At 42.0% G+C, this 12699-nt stretch overlaps 1 protein-coding gene across 9 annotated transcripts in view; it reads left to right on the top strand.

Moving 5' to 3' along the window:
* dmd (dystrophin) overlaps positions 1-12699 on the top strand; it is a 1961093-nt gene that overhangs the window by 157129 nt on the left and 1791265 nt on the right. The window lies entirely within an intron of this gene.

Here is a 12699-nt window from a genome sequence, read left to right as displayed (position 1 = left end):
GGAACATTTACAGTGGGGATTTTGAAAGAGATCTGATCTGAATCCATTCACTGAAAGCACAAACGAGGCTTCACAATGCTCGGATATTTGAAATTATTTTTGCTGGGTCATGAGAGTTATGAATGCTTCTTCCAGCAACTGTTATTTTCTACATTGAGTGCTCCCAATTATCTGCCACTGTGACATTGCATGATTCAGCTTGTTGATTAGGTGACCCCTAAGCTCTGTAATATCATACCAAGAGATGAGTCCCGTTCGGAAATTTGAGCAAAATATTGCAGATGTTGAAAATCTAAAACAAAATTTGAAAATGCTAGAAGCACTTGGTGGGGAGAAAAAATAATGTGCAATTTTGGTCAAGGATTGGAAGAACAAGAAGTAATTTTATATTTCAGCAAGTAGAAGGTGGAGGAAAAAAAATGAGGCTATGTATGTCAGTGATAGGCAGAATACTGATCCATCCACTTATGCCATTCTTTGTTGTGTGATTGCATCTTTGGTTTTGTTTCCATTGGGAAAATCTCTGGTCGCTGAAGTTCATTATGTCCATTTAAGTAAGTCTGGGATTTGGTGGTTCTGGTTACCAAAGTTAAAATCTGCCCCTTGCTATTCAACTCTGGTGATCTCAAACCAGGATAGAAAAAAGGAATCTTCGATTCAAAGGGTCTGGTTAATGACAGGAACTGGACTAAATTAATTCTAATTCAGATGATTTTTATCATATGAAAACTGTAAACCATAGTGTTGGGAATGAGGCACTGTGACACCTTGGGAGAACTGAAGTCTGGCAGAACTGTTGATTCATGAGCAGTGCGCCTCCAAATCCATTTCATAAACTGTCGTTAATGTTGTCAGGGAAAGCTCTGTGGGCTGAAAATTTTTCTTTAATAACAAAGATTTAAATGCAATCTCAATAATTTGAAATTTCATTAGCAGAATATGCTGAAAACTATCATCTTCATTCACATTTAATTGCTATGACAACAGAAAATGAAATAACAAGTGATCGGTCGATTTTTTTTCTGCTCTTTTAAGGTGAATCTAATCTTTCATGAGTTTCATTTTATTTGATTTGCTTTAAATGGGTTTAACTAATCTTGTTTAGGTGTCATTTAATTCAGCTCCAGATTGGTTATTTTAAATCATTCATAATTGGATTGCTCTATGACATTCAGAAAGGAAATGTAAACTATAATGTGTCTATAATCTATGTTTGATGTCATCATTGATAGTTGTAGAGGAAACTTTCAAGGTCTCATTTCTTCGAAAATGTGACGGAATGTACAACATAGTGAAAAGTGCAAGCTCTTTTAAATTGTTAAAAATTATTTTTAAGCTCTTGTCCTTAAAAGATATCAACCATCTGTGCCTAAATTCACAAATGTGTATATAAGAATGAAAGACTGTATGTAATTGGTTTGAAATATGTTTTTAAAAGGATAAGTTAAAGTGGAGAACACATCACAGTTGGGCTTGTGTTCGGGATGTTTTCAGGTCTAAAAAAATGTGGTGAAGAGAAGAAGGTTGGAGAAAAGTTTATCACAAAATAGATTATGATGGGATAGTGGTCAAATAGGAATTTGACAAAAGAAATTCCATCTATTCATTTACTGATGCTTTTGATTGAACACCAACAAAAATCACATGGTTCCAGAGACCATGAGTTTTCTCTGGATGCTCCATTCTCATCCCATGACCCTGTGACATGGATGGGTCAATAAAGTCACCATAATAAATTGTCTCTGGAGTAGGGATTTCCCAACTTTTCTTGTATACCATGGACCCCTGCCATTAACCCCAGTTTGTGAACCCCTGCTCTGGAGTATAGGTGAATAGTAGAATCTGGAGAGTTAAATAGGAATGTGGGAAGAACGTAGTGGGTACATGATGATTTATGCAGAATGAATAGGGTGAAGGGTCTTTTCCAGTGTAGTAGAGATTCTATTCTACTAAAACCAACTTTACATAGTTAATCAGTTTTGAAATGTACAGACTGATAGAAAAAGGAAGGCTTGTTGCAAGTACCAAAGTAACACGAAGTGGCAACAAGGAGTGTTCAGAATTCATTTACCTAGTATATTACATTGAAGATATTTGAACACTGGAGATAGTGCAGAAAGCTCGCATGAATCTTAGCTGCAGAGCCCCACATTATTTATTTCAGAGAAGGAAGGCTCTGGGGAGATATCATTGAAGTACTCAGGATTATTGTAGGAATAGTTAATTGATTTGGATAATGTGTTTGAAATTGGCTACAACTTTAAAATTAACAGCCTGGGCCCAAAACAATTTGGGTCATGGAAACCAAGTCGGGTACTGTTTGCTTCCTTGTTAGAGGAAATGTATCTATAAAGATAAAAACAAAGCCAAAGCTCTCCACTTTTTGGCCCACCAATTAGCCTACTGTGGTTATGCTAATGTACATCAAGAACATTTAACCACACTTGTCCTATTTTTGTAAACCATCTCTTCTAGTTTATCCATCTAACAATTTGATGTTGAATGTTGACTACATCCTTCTGTGCCCATTATTCTGACAGTGAATTTAGCAGCTTGCAGCTGTCTCTGTTAATCTTGAGCATAACAGTTTGCATCTTCTGAACTTCTCTACCTCCACCCTATATTTGCTGAAACCAGATCATCTTGAATATTTCTATCCCTTCAGATTTGTTCTTTATTTTAAACACTTCCCACATTGCTCTGTCATGGTTTGAATGAAACTTCTCCCTGTCACCTTCCCAATTTTTGAGCCTTTGTGAAGTATTATGGCCTCAGCCACTGTATTGGTAATACATTCTTGTCTCTTCGAAAGCGTCAGTAGCAGTACTGAATTCAATGCTGAATGTTCTAACGAAAGTCATAATTAGGCTTCATAATGACTCATCATTATTGAATGGCCTTTAAATTCTGTGATTTTTGTCAGAAACAAAGAATCCAATGAATCTTTTTCTAGCTTACCTGTTCATGTTCGGCCAACTTGTATTTCTTAAATCCTGAAGCATTTTGGCCATGCCATATCTACTTTTGTACAGAATATTATTCCTCTTATTATTTTATTATGCCCTATACATATTTGACCAAATTTTATCTTTATTGTTTAATACAGGCACCATTCTTTTGAACATTTCTCGGTTTCTGTCTGTTTCTAATTACTGTTGTTCTTTATTGCCATGGAGGTTTGTTGAATCATGTATCATGGACTTTTATTGGCTCTGGATACTTTTGTTCAGCCATCTAGTACCTCCTGCTGACTGCTATGATATCTCTTCAGTGATTTCATTGTGATAGATGCTTGTGCTTCATTCCATCTCATGCTACTTCTGGCAGTGATCTGATGAAACTCGCAAGATTAATATATGGAAAAAATAATGCTTCACTTTTTAATTTCTTTTAACTTGTTGCACTAGAATTCCTTTTCAGAATACTAATTTTAATCGATGCCTCCTTGGGTAACTCAAGCAACTTTGGTCACTGCCATGAATCCAATCCAAGTTTTAGAATTGTGGGTTAAATTTTTAAGTTGCTGAGGATGGACAGTTAATGAGATACCTTTCTCACCCTACCAGAGGAACAAGAAACCTGAGGAATGCCTCCTAGCTTTGCATTCATAGACAATTATTACTCTCATTGCTATTGTAGAGTATTCTGTTAATAATTTCTTGCTCTTCAGCGACAGTCCACACAAATTGCTTTAGGAATAAAGAGAGATTGGAACAAAAGTGCATAGGGTGCACCAAAAAATTGCTATTTTGTGATCTGGCAGCAGTTTCATTATTTAACACTGATATGAATAAACCAGCTAAAAAAACTGGTACAGAGACTAGTTGTATTGAATCTTAGGGTTGTATGTGGTGACATACATGTACTCTGATAATAAATTTTACTTTGAACTTTGCATTTTTTGTGTAGGAATCACATATTGACTAGTGTGCAACTGGACAAGTTCACGATTCCTATGTCTGAATATAGGCATCTAAACTTTTCTTCCCCAGTGACAAATATTAGTAAAGGCCTCTGCTGCTGCTCTGGGGTTCCAAGTGGGTTTAAAAGGGAAAGTAAGGAGCTGAGCTGTGTCTCAATGCGCAATTTGTGTCACTTTTCTTTTAAAGAGTTGGGTTTCAGTTCCGCTAGACTCCTGAGCAAATGCTTCCAGTGAAGTAATGAGGGAATGCCAAACTGTTGGAAGTGACACCATTTGGATGAAATGTTATGTGGCAGCCCATCTGCCCATGGGTCTTACTATGCTGTTTCTAATAAAAACAGAAATTGTCCCCTGAGAGATGTTGCTCCTCTGGTGAAATGTAACTGGAATATGTTGCCATTATTACACTGTTTCCTTTGGGATCATGATGGTTGCAATTTAGTGGCAACAAATCTTAAATTGCAACAGAAATGATGCGTATTTCTTGCTTGTAAAATATTTTGGCACCCACGTGCACCTTGTAACTTTTATTTTCTTGCTGGCTCATTGACTGCTGCCCAAGTGTCAGATGAAAGTATGGAAATTATTTCAACTTGGTCGTCAAGACTAGTGAATTGCTGCCAACGTGTCACGTTGCCAGTTACTGTCAGGAACATAGTTCTTTTGCTCTGTCAGTGAGGGGATTCTTGTGTTGTGCTTGTGCTGGTGTGCTGCATGTGACTTTGTACTGTGTGTAGAGATGTGTGGAAAATGCAATTGATCATCCTCACAGAAACTTAAGAGCGTCAGGAAATAGCAAGGGTTGGCCGCTTGCCTTGTTAAGCCTGCCCTGCTGTTCAATATGGATCAAAGCTGATCGCCCTAGGCCTCTCATTCTCTTCTGTACCAGGTTCCATTGTCCTCAATTCCTTGATCTTTGGGGGGGGAGAAAATCCATTTTCTTTAAAACAGCCTACGATCGAGCATCCAGAATTCTCGGGGTAGGGGATTACAGTATTCACTATCTTCTGTGAAAGAAGAGTGGTGAATCTCTTCACAAAATATTCTGAATTCCTGGATATATACCTATTAAATTTTAGAGAACAATTTTCACAGAAAATTTGTGATCAGTGTTGACAGTAAAGGTGAGGACCTTGAGCTCGGCACTTTAATTCGATGGATTGATTTATACCTTTTCCATTCTTAATGAAATGATGCTTTTATCGAACACCACAGGGAAAAAAAGGCATTACAGACTGTTGACTGGTTTGGTTTTAAATTTACAGAACTTTTTTTGTGGTTTTGTATTACTACAATGTGTGGTGTTGATGGATGTTTGTAGCAACAGACCTTGCACTTTGTAATAGCAACGGGTTGCATTTAAGTGGCACTACAAGAGCTGCACTTGTCGATTTGTTTGTTCAATCTGTAGTGTCAATTTTTGGTTTGCACAGAAAGCAGTAACAACATTAATAAATGTATGATTAATTGCATTAATTAAAGAGCACTCTGAAGATCACAGTAGATGCAAATTAGGTTCAAAGTAATTATGAAATCTCTGAATCACTTTCTTGCAACCACCTACTAATAATGGTCTGTGATATCACTGTGCACATTTTAACACTTTATTGTTTTTTTTTCATTCATTGGAATTGTGCCACAACTTATTAAAACAAATCCAACATAAATGTGGGGAAGGGGTGGAGGAACTAGTTTAGATGATCTGAGAGGGTATCATCAAAGGGGCCATTTCTCATGAATGGGAAGGGGAAGGCATTACTCATTTCTGATTTTTCTTCATGCATATGTCCTCAGTAATTCAGGTGGATTTTGAGTCATTCCTTTTAACAGTATGTACAGTACAAATGTTTTAAACTGTGGAGCGGAAGATTCTTGCAAAATTCTTACCCTTAGATTCCCAAATGTTTAGTAAAATTCCACATTTGGATTGGTTTGCTTTGAAGGTGATAAGAGTTCAAAAGGGGATGGGAAATGAGAATGAATTCCTTGCTCATAATGACTATGCATTTTTGAAAGAAGGAACACCTGGAGCTAAGATTGTCAAATTCTTTGTGGGTGGATAGTGGTTCTGTTAAAATTAGAAACCACAGGACAACTGGAAGGACTAATAGCTTTCATTCAGTGGAGGCACAAGAGACTGCAGGCACTGCACACTGGAGCAACACAAACACTGCGGAACTCAGCAGCTCAGATAGCAGCTATGGAGGGAAATGGACAATTGACGTTTCAGGATGAGACTATTCACCTGGACCCTTTCACCAAGACCTTTGATCTAATTCCACCTACCTCCTCCCATTTTCAGGCACCATTCTGCACTCTCTTATCCAAGCTACCCTTCACCCAACACCTCCCCCCCCCCCCAATCCACCCATGATCTGCCAGCTCTTCTCCCACACCTTCCTTTGACCTTTTGTATGTTGGCTATCTTTCCCCTTATCTTTCAGTCTTGATCTAATGAGCAACACGCACAAAATGCTGGAAGAACTCAGATTGTCAGGCACCATCTGACCATGGGAGAAAGAGAACGAGGAAGGGCACCAGAGTGAGGTGATAGGCAGGTGAGAAGACGGAAGCGAGAGAGTAATCAGGATGGGAAATGAAAAAAAGGGTGAGGAGGGATGAGAAATTACCAGAAATCTTGTTCATGTCATCAAGCTGGAGGCTATTCAGATGCAATATGAGGTGTTCCTCCTCGAACCTGGAGTGTGGCCTCATTATGGCAGTAGAAGCTATGGGAATGGGAAATTGAATTGAAATACATGGCCACCAGGGAACCTGTCTTTTTGTGGCTGATGGAGCAGAAATGCTTGACAAAGCACACCTCATATTTCATCTGAGTATCCTCCACCCTGATGGCTTGAACACAATTTCTCCAACTTTCAGTAATTTCTTGCCCCTTCCCCTTCTCTCTTCCATTTCCCATCATCTTTTACCAATTCTCACCTGCCCATTTACACCCCCCTCACCCCGGAGCCTCTCCTTCTTACTTTCATGCCATGGTCCACTGTTCTCTCTGATCAGATTATTACTACAACCCATCTCCTTTCCCATCTATCACCTGCGAATTTGTACTCCTCAGCCCTACCTCTATCTTCTTATTCTGCCGCCTTCCCCATTTCTTTCCAGTGCTGTTGCAGTGTCTCAGCCTAAAACGTCGACTGTTTATTTCTCTCCATTGATGCTGCTCGACCTGCTGAGTTCCTCCAGCATTTTGTGTGTATTGCTCAAGATTGTCAGCATCTGCAGATTCAGATGGTGAAGAAGTTAATGGCACAAGAAGAAGGCACTCCATTTCATGGGACACTGGATGAAGGAATGCTACCTTGGGGGTTGGCACTCCATGACCAGGAAATGAGTAGGGAAGATGTGAGGCCTTGAGTAAATTAGCCTCGGGTAAGGAAGTTGTATTAGTACTTCTGAAACACATGACATGGAGAAGGTGGATGTTCTGTTGGTATTACAGAAAATGCAGGAAAAATGTAGAGTGATTAAGCTAAGAAAGGGAAAGAAAAAATGCATGAGTGTAAGGGTTTCTTCTTTTATCTTACTGCTAAAGGCTTCTCTACTGTTAACTGCTGAGACAGTGGTTCTCTATAGCAGCATGTTTGGGTTATAATTAGTGATAATGGGACTTGTATTCATTTGCTAACCAATTGGGATAGATGTTATTCCTTCTGTCTGTGTGACAGCTGTTAGTTTGCGCGGGCTTGCGGGGAGAAGGCACGAGGAGGATGAAGAGAGAAGGCATGGCTTGAGATTGTTGCTGGATCCACTGGGCTGGGCTTGGGGCAGGAGCCCAGGGGTCGACGACACGCAAAGGAGGATCAGCAAAAGGGAATACCTGAGCTCCAACGTTTGTGCACTGGACATGTTTGTGAGATTATTGGTGCCTTTTATTTGTTTTTCTTTTGTTTCTCTACTAACCCCATCCTTAAATATAAAATCTTAATCATTTAACCACACATTGTGGGCTGAATGTTATTTCGGGATATGGATGTTACACAGGGGACACAACATGCAGCATCCACCCAAACAAGAGTGCTAAAGTTTGGCCGGGTAGTGGGCGCCACCCCCGAGGTCATGCCAGTAGATGCAACGAGTCTTACAATGTGGGGTTACTCGTCCGGGAAATGGATTTTTGTAGGGTGCTGTGTGTTTGCCCTGTTTAAATCAGTGCTGGTGTGTCTCTGTGGAATTGTGGTTAGACATATGTGCCTCTGTGGGATTGGGGTTAGTAACGGGCTGAGTGGGGTGGATATTCGCATCTTGGATGAATTGTTAATTCAATTTTTGAGTATGGTTAAAGCTGATGGCGAGTTTGAAATCATAGAGCATAAAGTTGATAAAATGGCGGGCTCAGACCTTGCTTCAGCGCGGGCTAGCGCTGACATCACGGAGGTGGGATTGCCAGTGTCTGTTGGTGCCCCGGGTGAAGCGGGGTCAGGGGCTGTCCATACTGTAAGGAGGGAGGGGGCGGAGCAGTACGAGACGTGGGTGGAACGGATCTCTCAGTTGTTAGATGAGTGGCAGTGCTCAATTGACGGAGAGCGGCAGGGATTGGTTGAAAGTTTGAGTCGGCGGGCTAGTGACTGTGTTAGAACTGTCAGGGTTAATTACCCCATAGTAACAGCGGCCAGTTACCTGAAAGTGGGGGAAAATGCATTTGGTTTGACTGGAAGTAAAATGCAGCACCTGGGGAGCTTTCCATACCTGTGTCAGAAGATTGGGGGAAAGTTTTTAGGGTGTCTTCTTTGGCGGGGGGGGCAGATAAATTGCTTGCGGTGCCAGGGGGATCAGTTAAGGGGATCAGCCCCTCCCTCAGTTGTTCAGCTGATCAGAGAGGTGTCGGGAAACTTAATGGAGGCTCAGTGGGGAAACGACTTGGGGTCTCTGGGGGAACACGTTCCCAGCAATGTATCAAGGAACTCCAGAAAGAAAAAGACCCTATTTCTGAGGGCTTAGTGGGACCACGCTTCAGTGTGTCGTTACGGATGGAGGGAAGCTATGCTAAGGCCATCCTGGACACCGGGGCGCAGGTCAAGTTGTTATACAGTTCGTTTTACAACTGGTATTTGAAGCATTTACCCTTGACACCATTCCGGGCACTGGAAATTTGGAATATCAGTGCTGGGGATTATCCAGAAGACGATTATTGGTCAGTGAAAGTGGAGTTCTCAGAGGCCAAGGTGTGGGTGTCTGAGGTTAGTGAATCGTTAGTGCTGATGTGTCCAGACACTGTTGAGACGTGCAGCACTTCAATTCTGGAGAGGACCAACACCCCGTTGGTGAGGAGGCGCACAGGGGCCTGCCAGGAGGAGGTGGGTAAGAGCTGTTTGGGGGCATTGTCTGTGCACCCAGTGTTTCAGGCTGCTTGCGAAGACATGTGTAGCAGCATTGGGCCGGTACTGAATTTAACCGAGAGCCGATGGTGGTATGGCCCAGGGGAAGTATCTGAAGGCGAGACCCTCTTAATGGATGCTCCGATGTACCACGGGGGGATGCGGGGGCAGAGTTGACTGCTGAAGACACCTCGGTGAGAGAGACGTCGCGGTGACTGGCCCCTGTGGACATGGAGGACGCAGGCAACGTGTGTGATGCTTATAGGACCTTGAACAGGTACACTGTACCTGACCAATATGTGGTCCCAAGGGTTGAAGATGCGCTGGTCTGTCTGAGTGGTGCAAAGTGGTTTAATGTGCTGGATCTGAGGAGTGGATGTTGCCCTATCCGGATTTGTGGGACCAACAAGGAGAAGACAGCCATTATAAGTCCCCTGAGATCCTTCCAGTCTGAAAAGATGCCCCAGGGCATATCTGGAGCTCTTGTAACTTTCCAGCGGGGCATGAGGAAGACGGTGGGGGATGTGGAATTGTTTGAAGTTTTGGTGTATTTGGATGATCTCCAAGAATTTGGATCTGCCTCAGAAGAATATGAAGCAAGGCTGTTGCGGGAGCGGCTGAGAACTAGAGTTACAGCTTTCTCTGGACAGGTGCCAGGTCTGGCGAAGGTCGCAGCTTGTGAGTGACTGTCTCTACGGGATCAAGTTTGAAGTGAAGACGGAGAGACAGAATTCCCAGTAGAGACTGGAGAAAGTGATCCAGAACCAGTTGGAAGACTTGCAAGTTGGGGAAGACAAAGAAAGTTGTCTGAATAAGGCCAACAGAAAACAGAGAGCCCAGAGAGGGGAGTTTGACTACACTCCCGAGGGGGTGAAGCAATTGCGGACAGATCTCAGAAGAGGGAAGCAGAAGCTTGAAGGGAACCTGAAGATGATGATCGACAGTTTGAATGAAGTGGAAAACCTGAAAGTTGACCTGGAAGAAGTCATTCGGAAGAAAAAGCTGGAGATAAGTTCAGTGGACACTAAACTGGAGGCTGAACATTCTTTAACTGCTGCTTTTCAGGTCGGGGTGGAAGAAGCTGGTGGAGTAACTGCGTCCCAGATTGAGATGGCCAAGAAGCGTGAGTCAGAACTGCTGAGACTGTGGTGAGAGTTGGAGGAGTCCAAGAAGAAGCTGTTGTCTCGATTACAGGAGGCTGAAGAGGCTGCAGAAGCAGTCCAGGCCAAGTGCTCCAGCGTGGAGAGAACTAACCAGCAGCTACAAATCGAGGAAAAGCGGAAGAATACAGATTCAATGGATGATGAGATGGAGGTGTAGTACATGCTGCCTTTCACAAACTTCCCCTTGTTGGATGAAGAGAATCCTGACCCTTCTCCCACTGAGTCAGCTGAGGGGGGGGGGGCTAGCTGTGGGCAGCCTGAGTTACTGCAGGACCCTGAAGGAGAGACAGGAGTGCCTGGGCACAGGACAGGAGGCTCTGAGTTGCAGTGGGGGCATGAGTGAGAGATTGAGAGAGGATTTGGTAAGCAGACCCGAGGTATCCCCAGTAGTGTCCAAGCCTGAAGGGTTTAGGTGAGGGGGTACAGAGGTCTCAGAGAATTAGGAAACTCCCAGATAGGTTGGCCTACGTAGCGCCTGAGGAACAGGGCGTAAGGTCTACTGTTTGGGGAGCAATGTCACTGTTTGTACCTAGATTAGGTTTTTGTGTCTGCAGGAAGGGTTGGTGAGTTATTTAGAAGTCATGAGGACATGACTAAATTTGGTGGGGGGAGAGTAAGGGTTCCTTCTTTTATGTTACTGCTAAGGTGAATAAATTGGCTTCTCTGTACTGTTAACTGTGGAGACAGTGGTTCTCTATAGCAGCATGTTTGGGTTATAATTAGTGATGACGTGACTTGTATTCATTTGCTAACCAATTGGGGATAAATGTTATTCTTTCTGTCTGTGTGAAAGCTGTTAGTTTGCACGAGCTTGGGGGAGAAGGTGTGAGGAGGGTGAAGAGAGAAGAATTGGCTTGAGGAGACAGTTGCCGGACCCGCTGGGCCTGGGCTCGGGGTGGGAGCCCAGGGGCCGACTAGTGGAGGAGGATCAGCGAAAGGGAATCTGTGAGCTCCAACTTTTGTGCACTGGACATATTTATGAGATTATTGGCACCTTTCATTTGTTTTTCTTTTGTTTCTCTACTAACCCCATACTTAAAATATAAAATCTTAATTGTTTAACCACACATTGTGGACTGAATGTTATTTTGGAATACGGATGTCACACAGGGGACTCAACGCGCAGCATCCACCCAAACAAGAGTGCTGAAGTTTGGCTGGGTAGTGGGCGCCACCCCAGAAATCACGCCACTAGATTCAACGAATCTTAAAATAGAAGTAGCGAGGATGCCTCAGATAAGCCTTGTCTATACAAAATATGACCTGCAGGTTCAACTTTCAACTTGGAAGTTATGTCATTGTGGTTATTAGTGGAATATGGCTGTAAAATTATTCAGTTCTCAGATGAAATGTACTAGGGTTATAATTCTACAGAAAAGGCAAATTATGATAGAGGTGAATTGGCTTGATGATTATGGATTAAATCTCTATATTTAGAAATTTTGTAAGAAGTCAGATATTATGAGGAGCAGACTCAAACTGCTGAGCACATATTTGCCTGGAGACGGCTTTGAAGAAGTGGAATGCATCAATGCAGAAATTAAGAGAAATGTGGAGCAAAAGCTGATCGTTTTAATGGAGAGTAATGGCATTTGTTGAGATTGGGATAGCAAACGAGCTTGTGTTTCAAAGTTCATGAACTACTTCTGCACATTAATGATATTTTTCTGCAATAATATGTTATAGAAGCAAGAACCAGGCAGGGCATATTAGATTTAGTATGGAGTAATAAGCCAGATTTAGTTAACAGTCTTAACTGCATGTGAACATTTCTCTAATAGTGAGCATAATATGATGGGAGTTAGTAGAGTGTTTGAAAAACAGAAATGCAAAACAGTATTAAGATTCTACATCCACAAAAAGCATACTTCAATGAGAAAAGGTGGAATCTCTCCATGGAGCTATCATTAAATGTGATGATAGGAAATGTGACAAAAGATCAGAATGATGTTGAAGTATTCTTTTGGAAATACTTCTGCATTCAAAAGGTGATAAAGATTTGTACCCATCTCCTGACAGCAACTGATATTAGGTCAGTTGTTAATTTTCTTTCTGTATTTCAGAGAATATTATTATAAGATGTGGGGCAAAGTCAGGTCATAGAATTAGGCCATAGATCAGCCATGAGCCCAATGGTGGTTCAGCCTCAAGGGGATAAATGACCTCCTTTTTGTTTCTTCCAATGATTTCAATCAACCTCCTCAAAAGCATAAAGTTTGCTGCCCTTTCTGAAGTACATTATTATTAATGCTGCAGTCCTCACTATCAGACTGAG

The sequence above is a fragment of the Mobula birostris genome, chromosome 6, assembly GCF_030028105.1.
Source record: "Mobula birostris isolate sMobBir1 chromosome 6, sMobBir1.hap1, whole genome shotgun sequence".
NCBI lineage: Eukaryota > Metazoa > Chordata > Chondrichthyes > Myliobatiformes > Myliobatidae > Mobula > Mobula birostris.
Note: the sequence above shows the minus strand (reverse complement) of the source record. Positions and strands in the feature narration are given on the sequence as shown.